Source organism: Mustela nivalis (genome assembly GCF_964662115.1).
Source record: "Mustela nivalis genome assembly, chromosome: 12".
NCBI lineage: Eukaryota > Metazoa > Chordata > Mammalia > Carnivora > Mustelidae > Mustela > Mustela nivalis.
The window spans coordinates 22,136,871-22,150,644 of NC_139031.1; the positions used below are offsets into that span (position 1 = coordinate 22,136,871).

Below are 13,774 nucleotides of genomic sequence, written 5' to 3' on the forward strand. Positions count from 1 at the left end.
ACTGAGGAAGGAGGTTATGTCCTGGAGTAGATGAGAACCGAGATGTGAAGAAAGAGAATTTCCACTGTGAGCCATTTTATTTTTTCTGATTTTTGAAGTATGGAGTATATTAACTCTTCAAGACATCAAATTAAAAAAATTACATCCCTATTATCACATGCAATGCAGCCATTTAAAATAATGTGGAAAATATAGATAGTGACTTAAGAAAAGTTCCATGATACAGAAAGTGCAAAAAATCAGATGGTAGAATAAAGTATATAAAGTATCTGATAACCAGAAAAGGTCTTTGACTTATTTCAGGTTTTTGGAAGGCATGTTATTTATTTATTTATTTATTTATTTATGAGGAGATAGAAGTTTATTGAATACACTGCAAGGGAGCCCAGGCAGGACAGTTGAAAGGCATTTTAATCACTTGGACCATATGATGCGGCCACTTCAACTGAAATCACAAAGATTACATGATAATATGTAATATGGAAAAATGTAAGTGGAAAATAGCTTATTCACAGTATTACAGTATTACACAATATGTATAAATATTGACAAAGACAAACCAAAGAAAATGTAAAAGTAAAATTATTTGCACTGATGTGGTAGGATATATAGCAGTTTCTAACTTTAAAATTGTGTTTTATATTATTTATGTGATTATAAACAGAATTAAAATATTTGAACAATATTTCTGTAAAGCGAAAAACAAAACAAAAAAACCCTAGTCACATGACTGGAGCTAATGTTGGCAAGAGAGTGTGTGAAGGCAGGAAGGGTGCCAAGGAGGAAAGAAGATGCAGATCCGAAGCTTTGGGAAGGAGGAGCTTGAAGTAGAACAGGGCAGGAGACTGGAAGGAAGGCCCTTCAGCGGCCATGAAAGCCCAGCTGGGGTGGCTGATGACTTTGTGGTGGTCCCAGTTAGCCACGCTGGTGATTTCCTCTTAAAAAACAGGTGGTAGCCTGGAGAGCCCACCATGAGAACTGCAAATGCTGAGAACTGCAAAAAGGCAAGTAAGTGATTCAGTGATGATTTGAAACATGAAGTTGAAAAGCCCATCTGTGGGTTCTAGGATTGTAAAAGAATTCACTGTGGTATGTGAGTCAAAGAGAATCGCAAGGCAAATCTATTTAGTGCTTAAAATTTTTTTCTCATTATCTTTTTAAAGATTTTTATTTATTTATTTGACAGACAGAAATCACAAGTAGGCAGAGAGGCAGGCAGAAAGAGAGGGGGAGGCAGGCTCCCCGCCAAGCAGAGAGCCCCATGTGGGGCTCGATCCCAGGACCCCGAGACCATAACCTGAGCCAAAGGCAGAGGCTTTAACCCACTGAGCCACCCAGGTGCCCCGCATTATTTTAATTTTTTATTGATATGTAACATATCTATAAAATGCTTTGTTCCCTTATTTATGTGTCCTTCCTTCTACCTGTTGCATATGTTCTTTTAAAATCTGAGATTAGGGGCTCCTGGGTGGCACAGTCAGTTTAGTCACTGACTCTTGATTTTGGCTTGGATCTGATCTCAGGGAGATTGAACCCAAGTTGGGCTCTGTGCTCAGTGTGGAATTTACTTGAGATTCCCTCTCCCTCTGCCCCTCCCACTTGCTCTCTCTCTCTCTCTCTCTCTCTCTAAAATAAAATAAAAAGTCTTTTTAAAAAATTAGAAAAAATAAAATCTGAGGTCAATATAAAACTGTATGTCCAGAATAACCACAGTTTTATAAAGTAAAAAGAAGTATATTTGAGGGACGCCTGGGTGGCTCAGTTGGTTGGACGACTGCCTTCGGCTCAGGTCATGATCCTGGAGTCCCGGGATGGAGTCCCGGGATCGAGTCCCACATTGGGCTCCCAGCTCCATGGGGAATCTGCTTCTCTCTCTGACCTTCTCCTCGCTCATGCTCTCTCTCACTATCTCTCTCTCAAATAAATAAATAAAAATCTTTTAAAAAAAAGTATATTTGAAACTATATAGAAGGAAATGCATTTTAATATAAATGATAATTATCTCAGTGCAGTAGGATAATGGTTGCTTTATTCGTGTTACTTTCTTTAGTGAACATGTTTTACTCTTACAGGAAGAAGATGCTTGGGGTTCTTGTTTTCACTTTTTTTTTTTTTAAGATTTTATTTATTTGTCAGAAAGAGAGTGAACAAGCAGTGGGAGCCGCAGGCAGAGGGAGAAGCAGGATCCTACTGAGCAGGGAGCCCAATGTGGGACTCAATCCCAGGACTCCAGGATCATGACCTTAGGCGAAGGCAGACACCCAACCAGCTGAGCCACCCAGGCGTCCCAATGTTTTCACTTTTGATTAGAAATGTTTTCAAATATACAGAAAGATGGAAAGAATAATCCCAGAACATCATATTCCCAATACCAAATTTTCACTTTGCCGTGTTTCCTTCATTCATTTTTAAGCCCCAGCCATCATTAACATTCCCCCCTAATTAATTCAGTTTTCATATCTAAAAATAAAAAAAATAATATAAATGAATAAATAAATAAATAATGATTTTTTAAGCATAGCTACAATAACATTATAATTTCTGATAAATTTAACAATTCCCTAGTATTATTTTGTGCCCAGTTCATACTCAAATTTTGCCAGTTTACTCCCAAATATCTCTTACAGCTGGTTTGTTCAAAGTAGGACTTCATCAAGAACCAACCATTGCTGGGTGATTTGGTGTTAGATGGGCTTCTTTTTTTTTTTTTTTTTTTTTTTAAAGATTTTTATTTATTTATTTGACAGAGAGAAATCACAAGTAGATGGAGAGGCAGGCAGAGAGAGAGAGGGAAGCAGGCTCCCTGCTGAGCAGAGTGCCCGATGCGGGGCTCGATCCCAGGACACTGGGATCATGACCCGAGCCGAAGGCAGCGGCTTAACCCACTGAGCCACCCAGGCGCCCCAAGATGGGCTTCTTTTTAAGAAACCCGACTTAACTGAAACTTCATAAGCAATCACAACATTTCATGAAGAAAGTGGCATTTGAAATCTAGGACCTTAAGTATATATCTGAACTGACATGGGAAGAGAAGCAAGGAGGTCATTTCAGGAACAGAGATCAAAGTGAGAATATGAAAGAGAAAAAGGTAGCAGATGTGTTTGGGGAGCAGCAAGTAACCCAGTTTATTTGGATCAAAGGAAAAGGAACAATGGGGGATAGAATTAGCAAAACAAATTGGAGGCAGATCAGGGAGGGCCTTAAAGTTCTTTCCAGTCCACTGTATACACCATTTGGGAATTCCAGTGAATAACCCATCAGTCCATAATCCCTGTGGGACAGTGGCTGTGTTTTAAACACCTGTATATATCCCTGACATCTAGCAGAGCATACTTATAGAATGTATTCGTTGTTGAAAACGTGGTGTCACTGAAGAATTTTTAGTTGAAGACTAACATGCTAAAATCTCCTTTGGGAAGGTTTAGAAAATTAACTGGTAATGACGGTGAGTAGAGTAAGAATTCAGAGAACTGACTAGATGGGGGCAACTGAAGAAAGCTTTGTGGAGGAGGTGGGGCTGGGCTAAACTAAACGGGAAACAGCCTAAGCAAAGAGAAGAATTTAGGAACGAGTTGAGCATAGCATAATGACCAACGAGGAAAATATGCTTTTCCCAAAGCATATTTTCATTTTCTCATTTCCTCTGAGAAATGAGATTCCAAAAGATAGGGTCAGGAATGGTTCGGGGGTCTAAAACTGGTCAATGATCTCAATTATTACTTAGTAAATGGCTGCCGATTGCACTCGAATTCAAGATTTGGGGTTTTTAAAATTGTATCTACCTATGTTTTTTCATGTAAGAAGAACTTACATGCAATGAAAAAGACAAAATTGGATAAGATCGTTCTGAGCCTAAAAAGAATCAATAACTCAGTAAAGCCTAAATGAAGGGAACATTAAATCAGAATTATATTGGACTGTGTTCATTTCAAATTTGTTAGACAATTGAAATACGATACTGAGTACGACTGCATATACAACATGGAAATATGATTGGCAGTGTTAGCAAATTTAGTTAAACTTAATAGAGAAAGAACATTTGGGACGCCTGGGTGGCTCAGTTGGTTAAGCAGCTGCCTTCGGCTCAGGTCATGATCCCAGCGTCCTGGGATCGAGTCCCATATCGGGCTCCTTGCTCCACAGGGAGCCTGCTTCTCCGTCTGACTCTGCCTTCCACTCTGTCTGCCTGTGCTCGCTCTCACTCGCTCTCTCTGACAAATAAATAAAAAAAATCTTAAAAAAAAAAAAATAGAGAAAGAACATTTGCTCAAAACCGCATAGGAAATTGTGTGTTCTTTTTGAAGCTGGATGCTTTATTCCCCTTCCAGAAGGAGGACAGATCCTCCTTGATTATATTCAAGTTAGGGTTGGGAGGTTTGAGTATTGGTGTACAAATGGAAAACAACAACAACAACAACAACAAAAAACCCTCTACATTTGCCTTCTGCCAGGAAAAAAGCTTTAACTTGTTTGGATTATATTTCGAGGTTGGTTCTCAAGATTTTCTGAACACAGGGATCACTGGGGGAGTTCGTGAAAAAGGCAGGTTACCCATGACCTAACCCCATTAATTCTGAATCTTAGTTGGAAGGTCAGGTTAGGCAAACAATCACATGGGAAAATTATCTTCTTAAACAAGCAGCCTGTGTAGTTCTGATGCAGATCATCTGCAGAACATACTTTAAGAAACTTCTCTAAAGGACCCCATCTTTTCTTAGGTAAGAATATAACTTGCACAATTAAAAAATGAGTTCTAGTTTAAAATAATTTTTTAAAAAACATTTTGTGAGGTCTGTTTGTTAGATTAGCTGCAAGTAATCTGAAAACACAAACAACAGTAGCTTAACCAAGTAAGTTTTTGTTGGTTGGTTGGTTGGTTGGTTTGGTTTGGTTTTTATCTCAGGCAACAAGAAGTCAGGGGCTGGACTGTCTAGGGCCGGTCCTTTGCATTCAGAGATTCAGTAATGTCCCCAAGGAGCCAAACTCCTTCTATTCTTCTGTTACCTTCATGATAGAATGTGCCCTTAATTTTCATGGTCAGATGGCTGCCTCACATCCAAGTATCAAGTCCACACTCCAGACAAGGGAAGGGAGCAGGAAAAGGAGCAAACCAGATGCATCTGTCACTTTCACAAGTGCTCACAGATGTTCTACCAGCAACTTCTGTTAATATCTCATTGGCCAGAACTAGGTCACATTTTGCCACCTTAGCTGCAAAAAATTTAGAAAAGTAGTCACTATACACATACTACTTCCTTGAAGGGAAAAAAGTAGTTGTAAAAAAGTAGTTGTGAGCCTGTGGGGAGAACCAAAGCTTTATTCCTGAAGGGTCTGGTCCTTTCACAGTCCCACCTCTATGGGTTATGGTAGTTCTTCACTGACTTATGTGATTCTATGTGTCTCAGAGATACCCCAGGAGACCACCCACATTTCAGACATATTCCTCCTTATCTCCATTGTGTAGTAACTTCTCGATTTCCCCTTAGTAGTCAGGATCGATCACCCCAGCCAGTACAGTAACTCATTCCCTTGTCTACGGATTCATGGGGCTACAGCTGCTTTGCTCATGAGCTCACTGGGCAAGAACAGGGATAACTGGAGAAAGCGGCCAACCTATCCACAGGACAGGTCTTCTTGCGCAATTGATTGCTAACACCCTCCTCGACTGAGGTTGCTCTTTGTAAGCGTTCATATGGATCACAAGTATCTTTTCACAATCTGTGACCATTCATGTATGCCTATCCACACACCGTTTCCCCAGACCTTGTCATCAATTTTCCAACCATGGTACTTCTGTGTCTCTGACCATCCATCCACATCATTAGTCTCTATCCATGGGTCAGCTTATGTATGTACCTCTGGCCACCTTTCTCTTCAGGCACAGTGAACCACAAGGTTTCCAGCCTGAGTTATGTCTACCGGGGGGATTTTCTTCACACCACCCTCAGGGCCACCTTGGAAATGGGGCTATAGTGCTGTGACCACCCACTTTCGAGTAGGGCCAGCCTATCATGCACGACCACCTGTAAGTGAACTCTGAATTCTTTCTTCCTTAGTCAGCTGGTCATGGGGAGCTCTCCACGAAGCCAGAGATGCAGGTAGAGGAGGAGGAGGCAGTGTGGCAGGAATATGGGCATGGGCCTCTGTGCTACTTATTCATGCAAATTTCTTGTATCTTCAGGACCTGCTTGAGCTCAGTCTCCTGATCATATACACAGCTTCCACTTGCTGATGGACTACTGCTGTGCATGTCCAACTTTATGACTTGGTAGATGGATGGCTCAGGACAGGATCAGGGGGATAGTGACCAAGCAAACATTCAATATGAATGCAGAGTATGAAGCAGAGCAGAGCTCTTTCTCCAAAGGAGAGTACTTACCTGCAAAGAATAGCACAGCTTTGCTCCGAAGTCCTAAGGGTCTGTGCTTTGATTCCCCTATAGGGGTCTGCCAAAGCCTTCATGCAGCTGTTCTATTCTTCAAACATAACTGCATTTGCTAGGTCTTATGACAAGTAGCAGAGCAGCTACCTGGCAGCCTGGACCTACTGTGATCCTTTTCTTGTCCTGAGCTGCACTCAAAACTGGCAGCTTTTCAGGTCATCCAATAAATAAAAGCAGCACTCCCAAATGAGGCCCATGTCGCCTCCAAAATCTAAAGAGGTCCACTGTGTCTCCTTCTTACAGATAGGAGGGGCCAGGTGGAACAGTTGGTTCATTTTTTTTTTTTTTTAAGTTTGTCTTGAATGCTTCTAGAAGTTTTCCTGAGGTGGAAGCCTCCTGAATTTTTGTGGGATTTATCTCCATCCCTCTGGCACACATTAGTGTTATCAATGTGTCTACCTAGCTCCTACTTCCTATTCACTCATTCATCAAAGTCATATCATCAATGTAATAGACCAGCATGATGTTCTGTGGAATGAAAAGTTGACCAAGGTCCCCGCGGATTAGATCATGGCATAGTGGTGGATAATTGACATAGTCTTGAGGTAGGACAGTGGAGGTGTAAATGTCCTGCTGGCTGGTAGCCCACTGCTTCTGATGGCCTTTACTAATGGGTAAGGAGGGAAAAAACATTCACCAAGTCAATAGCTGTCTACCAGATTGCCAGGAGATAGGTTGGTTTGCTCTAGCAAAGGAACCACAGCTGGAACAGCATCTATAATGAAAGTCACCACTTGATTAAGTTGACATTGAACTGCTTTCATTCTCTAAGATGTACTTGTTGTCATGGGCCAAATAAGCAAGTTGAATGGGGATGTATTGGGAACCATGACCACTATGCTGCTCACATCTTTGATAGTGGCACCAATCTCAGGAATATTGTGTTGCTTTGAGTTGACTATATTGTTGGGTATAGCTCCATAAGGCTTCCACTTGGACTTTCCCACCATAACAGCCCTCACTCCATGTATCAAGAATCCGATGTGGGGATTCAGACAGTTGTTGAGCATGTCTGTGCCAGCTGTACATTACAGAACTAGGAAATTACCCAGAAGTTGGTTACAGGAAGCCACTGGTCCCAGTGTTGAGACACACCTGAGGCAAAACTCCACTGATCACCCGACAGCTGTAGGCTCCTATTCTGACTAGTGGACCGCAGTGACATTTCGGGTACTCAGGAGTTAATATCTGTTCAGATCCAGTGTCTAATTTTCCCTAAAATGTCTATTTCTCCTTTCTTAATGTTTCCAGGGAAATAGCCACAGTTCCTATTAGAGAAGGCTAGTAGGATTTACAGTGTGCATGTTTATGTGTGGTAGGTTCCTTCTTCAAGAAGACCTGCGTTCCCCTTCATGCAAGGGGCTCTGGGTCCATGAACTTGTTCCATGCTGGGAAGTGGTTGGCTGATATAAATTGGTAAAATAATACAATTCTTCAGTATGCATGTGACCCCTTCATGGGTTATATTCTGTACCCCATCCTGTGGGGTGTGCTATAACTTAAATCATATGGATCTAGGAGCAATGAGAAGCAGTAGGGATGACTCCTTAGGAAGACCTGCACTCTCTTGCAGGCGGCAGGCTATTAAGAGTTCTTCAGAAGAGGGGAATCTGTTGCCAGTTCTTAATGGAATGACATGGAAACAATAAAAAAAGTATGGAAGTGTAATTGCATTTTGCATTTCAAGTATGATCAGTTCTTTAAAGATGTGATTTCATTACATTAAAACAGATGGAATTTGTCTCTTTTTGAAAGAGAGGTTGGATATAAATTGGGTTTCATAGTCTACATTCATTCTGTTATGAAATCCACATATTTGTGACAGCAACTGCTAGGATAGAAATTGCCACAGGCAATTTTGACCACTCTCAGTCTTGGATTTTATGTCCCCTCGATTAAAGGAAAGCCATGGCTCACCTTTTCAGGGTGATGTATTTATAATAGGGTACTCTTCTCTGTGGTACTTTTCGTGGGCACTAACCATGAGTACAAACCTGTGATAATAGGTTTAAACTATTTAATCCATGAAAATAATTGGAATCTTTGCATCGAGAATGATGTTATGCTGATAGGAATGTCAAACCCAGTATAGCAAACACGCTGTGGGCACCCACTGTATGTCAGGCATTGTGCTAAGTACCAGGGTACAAATAAGATCCAGCCTTAGGCATAAATTGAAGAGCACACAATCTAGCTGTAAGCTAACTTAAATTGTTTAGATTCAAAAAAGAAATTGGACTCTGCTTGATTAATGGAGATAGAAAATAAACTTGAAAAGAATCAAGATAATTCTGGAAACAACATGTCAGCACCTCTTTAAAAAGAAAATTAAAGGGTGCCTGGGTGGCTCAGTGGGTTAAGATGCTGCCTTCGGCTCGGGTCATGATCTCAGGGTCCTGGGATCAAGTCCCACATCGGGCTCTCTGCTCAGCGGGGAGCCTGCTTCCTCCTCTCTCTCTCTGCCTGCCTCTCTGCCTACTTGTGATCTCTCTCTGTCAAATAAATAAATAAATAAAATCTTAAAAAAAAAGAAAATTAAAATAAATTTAAAAATTAAGAAAAGAAAAAATACTTCAAACTGCTTTACAATCATAACCTATTCATAAAAAGTAAAAACAACAACAAAAAAAAGAAAAATCATCCATAAGCCCCCTGGCTTTCAGAGTTCTCTCTGAGCACACACACATACACATACACACATATTCTTCATAAAATACAGTCTAATGATGAATGTTTTCCAGAGATCTAGAGAACATCATGAAGAATAGCTGGAATTTTTAAAAGAACAAGAGAAAGAATTCTGTAACTGCCTTTTGAACTGTCCTGATAATTCTGCTCATTCTACTGTGGAGCTGTTTTGGGGTTAACTCTTGGTGAGTGCTAAAATTGCTTAAACTTGCCTAGTGGTTTGAAATTACCAGTATACAAATTTATTACAAATATATTTTGCTTATGGGGTGCCTGGGTGGCCCAGTGGGTTAAAGCTTCTGCCTTCAGCTCAGGTCATGATCTCAGGGTCCTGGGATTGATCCCCGAATCAGGCTCTCTGCTCAGCAGGGAGCCTGCTTCCCTTCCTCTCTCTGCCTGCCTCTCTGCCTACTCGTGATCTTTGTCTTTCAAATAAATAAAATCTTAAAAAAACAAAAACAAAAACCAAACATATTTTGCCTAGTGGTTTGAAAGAAAAGTTGAATCTGAAAACCAAAGAAAAGAAAGAATGAAGTGACAATGAAACAATCTTGAGGATGGCTCAGTGGGTGAAGCGTCTGCCTTCTGCTCACGTCATGATCCCAGGGTCCTGGGGTTGAGTCCCGAGTCCCAGAGTCCCACACTGGGCTCCTTGCTCAGTGGGGAGTCTCCTTCTCCCTTTGCCCCTCCCCCCACTCATCTCTCTCTCTCTCTTTCTCTCAAATAAATAAAATCTTAAAAAAAAAAGAAACAAACAATCTTGATTTGGTGTTAAGAAGTAGCAAACACAGGGGCACCTGGGTGGCTCAGTGGGTTAAAGCCTCTGCCTTCGGCTCAGATCATGATCCCACGGTCCTGGAATTGAGCCCGGGGCTTGCTGCTTGGCTGGGAGCCTGCTTCCTCCTCTCTCTCTCTCTCTGCCTGCCTCTCTGCCTACTTGTGATCTCTGTCTGTCAAATAAATAAACAAAATCTTTAAGTAAAATAAAATAAAATTAAAAAAGAAGTAGCAAAGACAAAGCATCCTTCATTCATAAAAACTTAGTTAAATTAAAATTAGTCAGATGGCCTTGTTTGCCTGGCACTGAGGGAACTCCCAGGACATAGGACTTACAGTGTTAAAACTGAGCTAGTCTGGGGCAAACCAGCCTGACTGGTCATCCTAGACAGAGCCTGGGGTGCCCACAGAATGCTTGCTATCCGTACCTTATTACAGCCTAAAATCTGAAAAGTTCTGGATTCTGAAACCTACTTGGCCCCAAGGATTCAGAAGGAAGGACAGTGAGTCTAGAAGTACATAGACTGTTTCTGGAAGGAGACATAAGCAACAGGTCAAACCTCCCTCCCCTCGGGAAGGAAACAGGTGGCTGGAAAGTAGGAGTAGAAGGGAAAGTTTTCACTGGATGTACTTTTGCATCCTTGACCGTGAACCACGTGATCATATTACCTGGGCAAAAAATAAATAGAGCAAATTACTGGGGGGAAAAAGTGGTCAGCATTAATTTAAAGTCTCTATGCATTTACTACAATGAAGCCTTTCCTGGTTACTTATAAAATCAGTGGTTTTCATATTCCTTGCTCACTTACTCTTTTTGACCGTGTCTACAATATTCTTTTTTTTTTTTTAAGGTTTTATTTATTTATTTGACAGAAATCACAAGTAGGCAGAGAGGCAGGCAGAGAGAGAGGGGGGAAGCAGGCTCCCTGCTGAGCAGAGAGCCTGACTGGGGCTTCATCCCAGGACCCTGAGATCATGACCTGAGCCGCAGGCAGAGGCTTTAACCCTCTGAGCCACCCAGGTGCCCCCATGATATTCTTTCCACACATACCACTTCACTCTTCAGGAAGAGCAAGGAATAGTGTAGGTAGACCACGCTCTTTGGAAACATGACACTTTAAGGGTTTCCAAAGTGGAGATGCTGGACCAGACAAGGGTTCAGGATGAGGAGGGGACACTCCCTGTAAAGGCCATGGGACCTAACTAGTCAGAGGAAAATAATATTTGTAATGATGCTTAATAAGTGTCAGTCAGTGTTCTAAGTACACGGTGTCTGAAAAATTAGGAAACATAAGATGAAATTATTTTTAAATCACACATTTTTTAGCTTTTTAAATAATATGTTGGGTTTTTTAATCCTAAGGTGTATTTTTAGTGAACTACCTCTAAATCTGGAGCAATGGATACATTTGATAATGAGAAAAAAAGTTTATGATATTTTATAAATACATATAATTATATATATATAATTTACCTTGTACTTCCAGGTTTATTAGATATTCTTTAATATATTTATTATACTTTTAAATGATTATAATTGGACCCATTGCTTTATTATTATTATTATTATTTTAAAATAGTATATATTTTTACTTTACAAGTATTTTTTTAATGCCCACTGTGGGACTTGAACTCACAACCTTGAGGTCAAGAGTCACATGCTCTACTGACTGTGACAGTCAGGCCCCTCTGGACTCATTGCTTTAAATTGGGGGTTGTTCAAGGGTTAGAAAAGATACAATATCCTATAAAATATATTTAAAAATATAAAATATATAACATACTGTTTAAAAACAAGTTTATGTTCCTTGAGTTTTCAGACACCCTACTCTTTATATGTATGAATTAATTTCTCCCTTTCTATGATGATTCAGGTAGGTACTATTTATTATCTGTACTTGGCAAATGAGGAAACTGAGGCAGGGTGCATTGCCTAATTTGCCCAAGGTCATACAGACAGACACAGCCAGAAAGGTGTAGAGTCTGGGTTTCAACCCAGATAGACTAGTCTTATATCTGTGCTCACAACCATTCAACCTTAGTGCTTCTTACAAGAAAAGCGTCTGAAAAAGTAGTGACTTGGAACTGACTAGGTCCATGAAGGGTCCAAAATCAGATTCTGAAGAAAGGTGAAAAGAAGCTGGTGTTAAGGGGTGCCTGGGTGGCTCAGTGGGTTAAAGCCTCTGCCTTCGGCTCAGGTCATGATCCCAGGGTCCTGGGATCGAGCCCCGCATCGGGCTCTCTGCTCAGCAGGGAGCCTGCTTCTCCCTCTCTCTCTGCCTGCCTCTCTGCCTACTTGTGACCTCTGTCAAATAAATAAATAAAATCTTTAAAAAAAAAAAAAAAAAAAAGAAGCTGGTGTTAAATGTGCAATATTTCTAGGTTGCCCTGAAGTCTCCATATGACCCACTTGTGATTACAGGATACATAGCTAATGAAAAATATAAAGAAATGATGTTCTAATATTTACATAACCCCCCTCCTGAGTCTCCATTTCTCTCTCTCTTTCTTTTTTTTCTTTCCTTTTTAAAAAAGATTTTATTTATTTATTTGTCAGAGAGAGAGAGAGAGAAGGAGAGCAGAAGCAGGGTAAGTTACAGGCAGAGGGAGAAGCAGGCTCCTGCTGAGCAGGGAGCCCACTGCGGGGGCTCCATCCCAGGATCCTGGGATCATGACCTCAGCGGAAGGCAGAAACTTAACCAACCGAGCCACCCAGGCGCTCCTAACTATATCCTTCTATCTTGACAACTAGTCATGCTCAACTACCCACAGAGCAGATGCTTAACTGACTGAACCACCCAGGTGTCCCTTGAGTCTCCATCTCTAACTGCTGCCATTTTCTACAAGAGATTAAAGCAATATATTCAAACTCCACCAGGTGAGAAGGCAAGGTGCTGCCCAGGAAGAGTTCTGCAAAACAGAAAAACTTTAGGACAAGCCCAAACAATGGTTTGCATTCAGGCCTCTTTGAACAATAGGTGAATTTCCTTAGTCCCAGTGTTAAAAATTCTGAAATCAAATGCCTTCAGCTTTGCCTTACCCTTTCCAATTAACTCCTAATTATATATATTCAGTCAGCTTCAAATATTGCAGTACCTCCCTGGCCCTAGGAGGCATGTAAGATTACAGTCTCGGGGATAGAACTAGACCCCGTTAGGAATGGAGGACATGGGAAGAAAAAGAGAGAGATTTTGCGGTGCTGGAGTGATACAGCCAATGAGCAACCGGCGACAAATGATTCAAAGTCATTAGGAGCACGTTGTTAGTAGGGGTGAGGCTAGCTAGAGGGAAGGCTAACAGGACAGAAACATGTTACAGGGGAATCTAAAAAAATCCAACATACTGTGGGAATGGTGAAAAGATAATCAAAAGGCCCTAGAAGACTTTGGCGTTTTGTTTTCTTTTGTTTTGTTTTCAGCAGGAAGATTACCAACCAGCAAAAAGAGTGGAGAAGTTTCAGGTTCTTTTGCACTCTCTGAAGAAATCAAAAGTCCTGAAGTCTGTCAGAACCTAGCGAAAAATTCCGATCATACCCAACTTCCACTGGCATTATCATCCTTCTAGATCACAGCAGGTGGAGATAACAATATGCAGAACTCAGTAAGGCATTTGGGAGGAGCATCCCGGTAAAGGTGAAGAGGTGAGGGGTGAGGCGGGGTGTGCCTTTTCCAGGGAGGAAGAGCCCGAGACGTAGCAGGACCTGGAAACCGGGAACAGATTGTATGGAGGAGGAGCAAGGAAGAAGGTTGGGTCTGATTGTGGAGGGTTTCAGAAGACAGGGAGAAGAGTTCAGCTTGTGTGAGCAGGGAAACAAACAAGGTTTGGGATCTCAAGCCCTGCGTGCCTCGGAGATGTCTGGTCTACAGG

General features: G+C 41.2%; 1 long non-coding RNA gene across 1 annotated transcript; it reads left to right on the forward strand.

Annotated features, from left to right (window-relative positions):
- Window positions 1–813: 813 nt before the first annotated feature.
- LOC309845743 lies at window positions 814–13,444 on the forward strand. Its single transcript, XR_014301489.1, has 3 exons — window positions 814–1,008; window positions 9,184–9,315; window positions 13,326–13,444. It is a non-coding gene; the product is annotated as an uncharacterized lncRNA (long non-coding RNA).
- The last annotated feature ends 330 nt before the right edge of the window (window positions 13,445–13,774 follow it).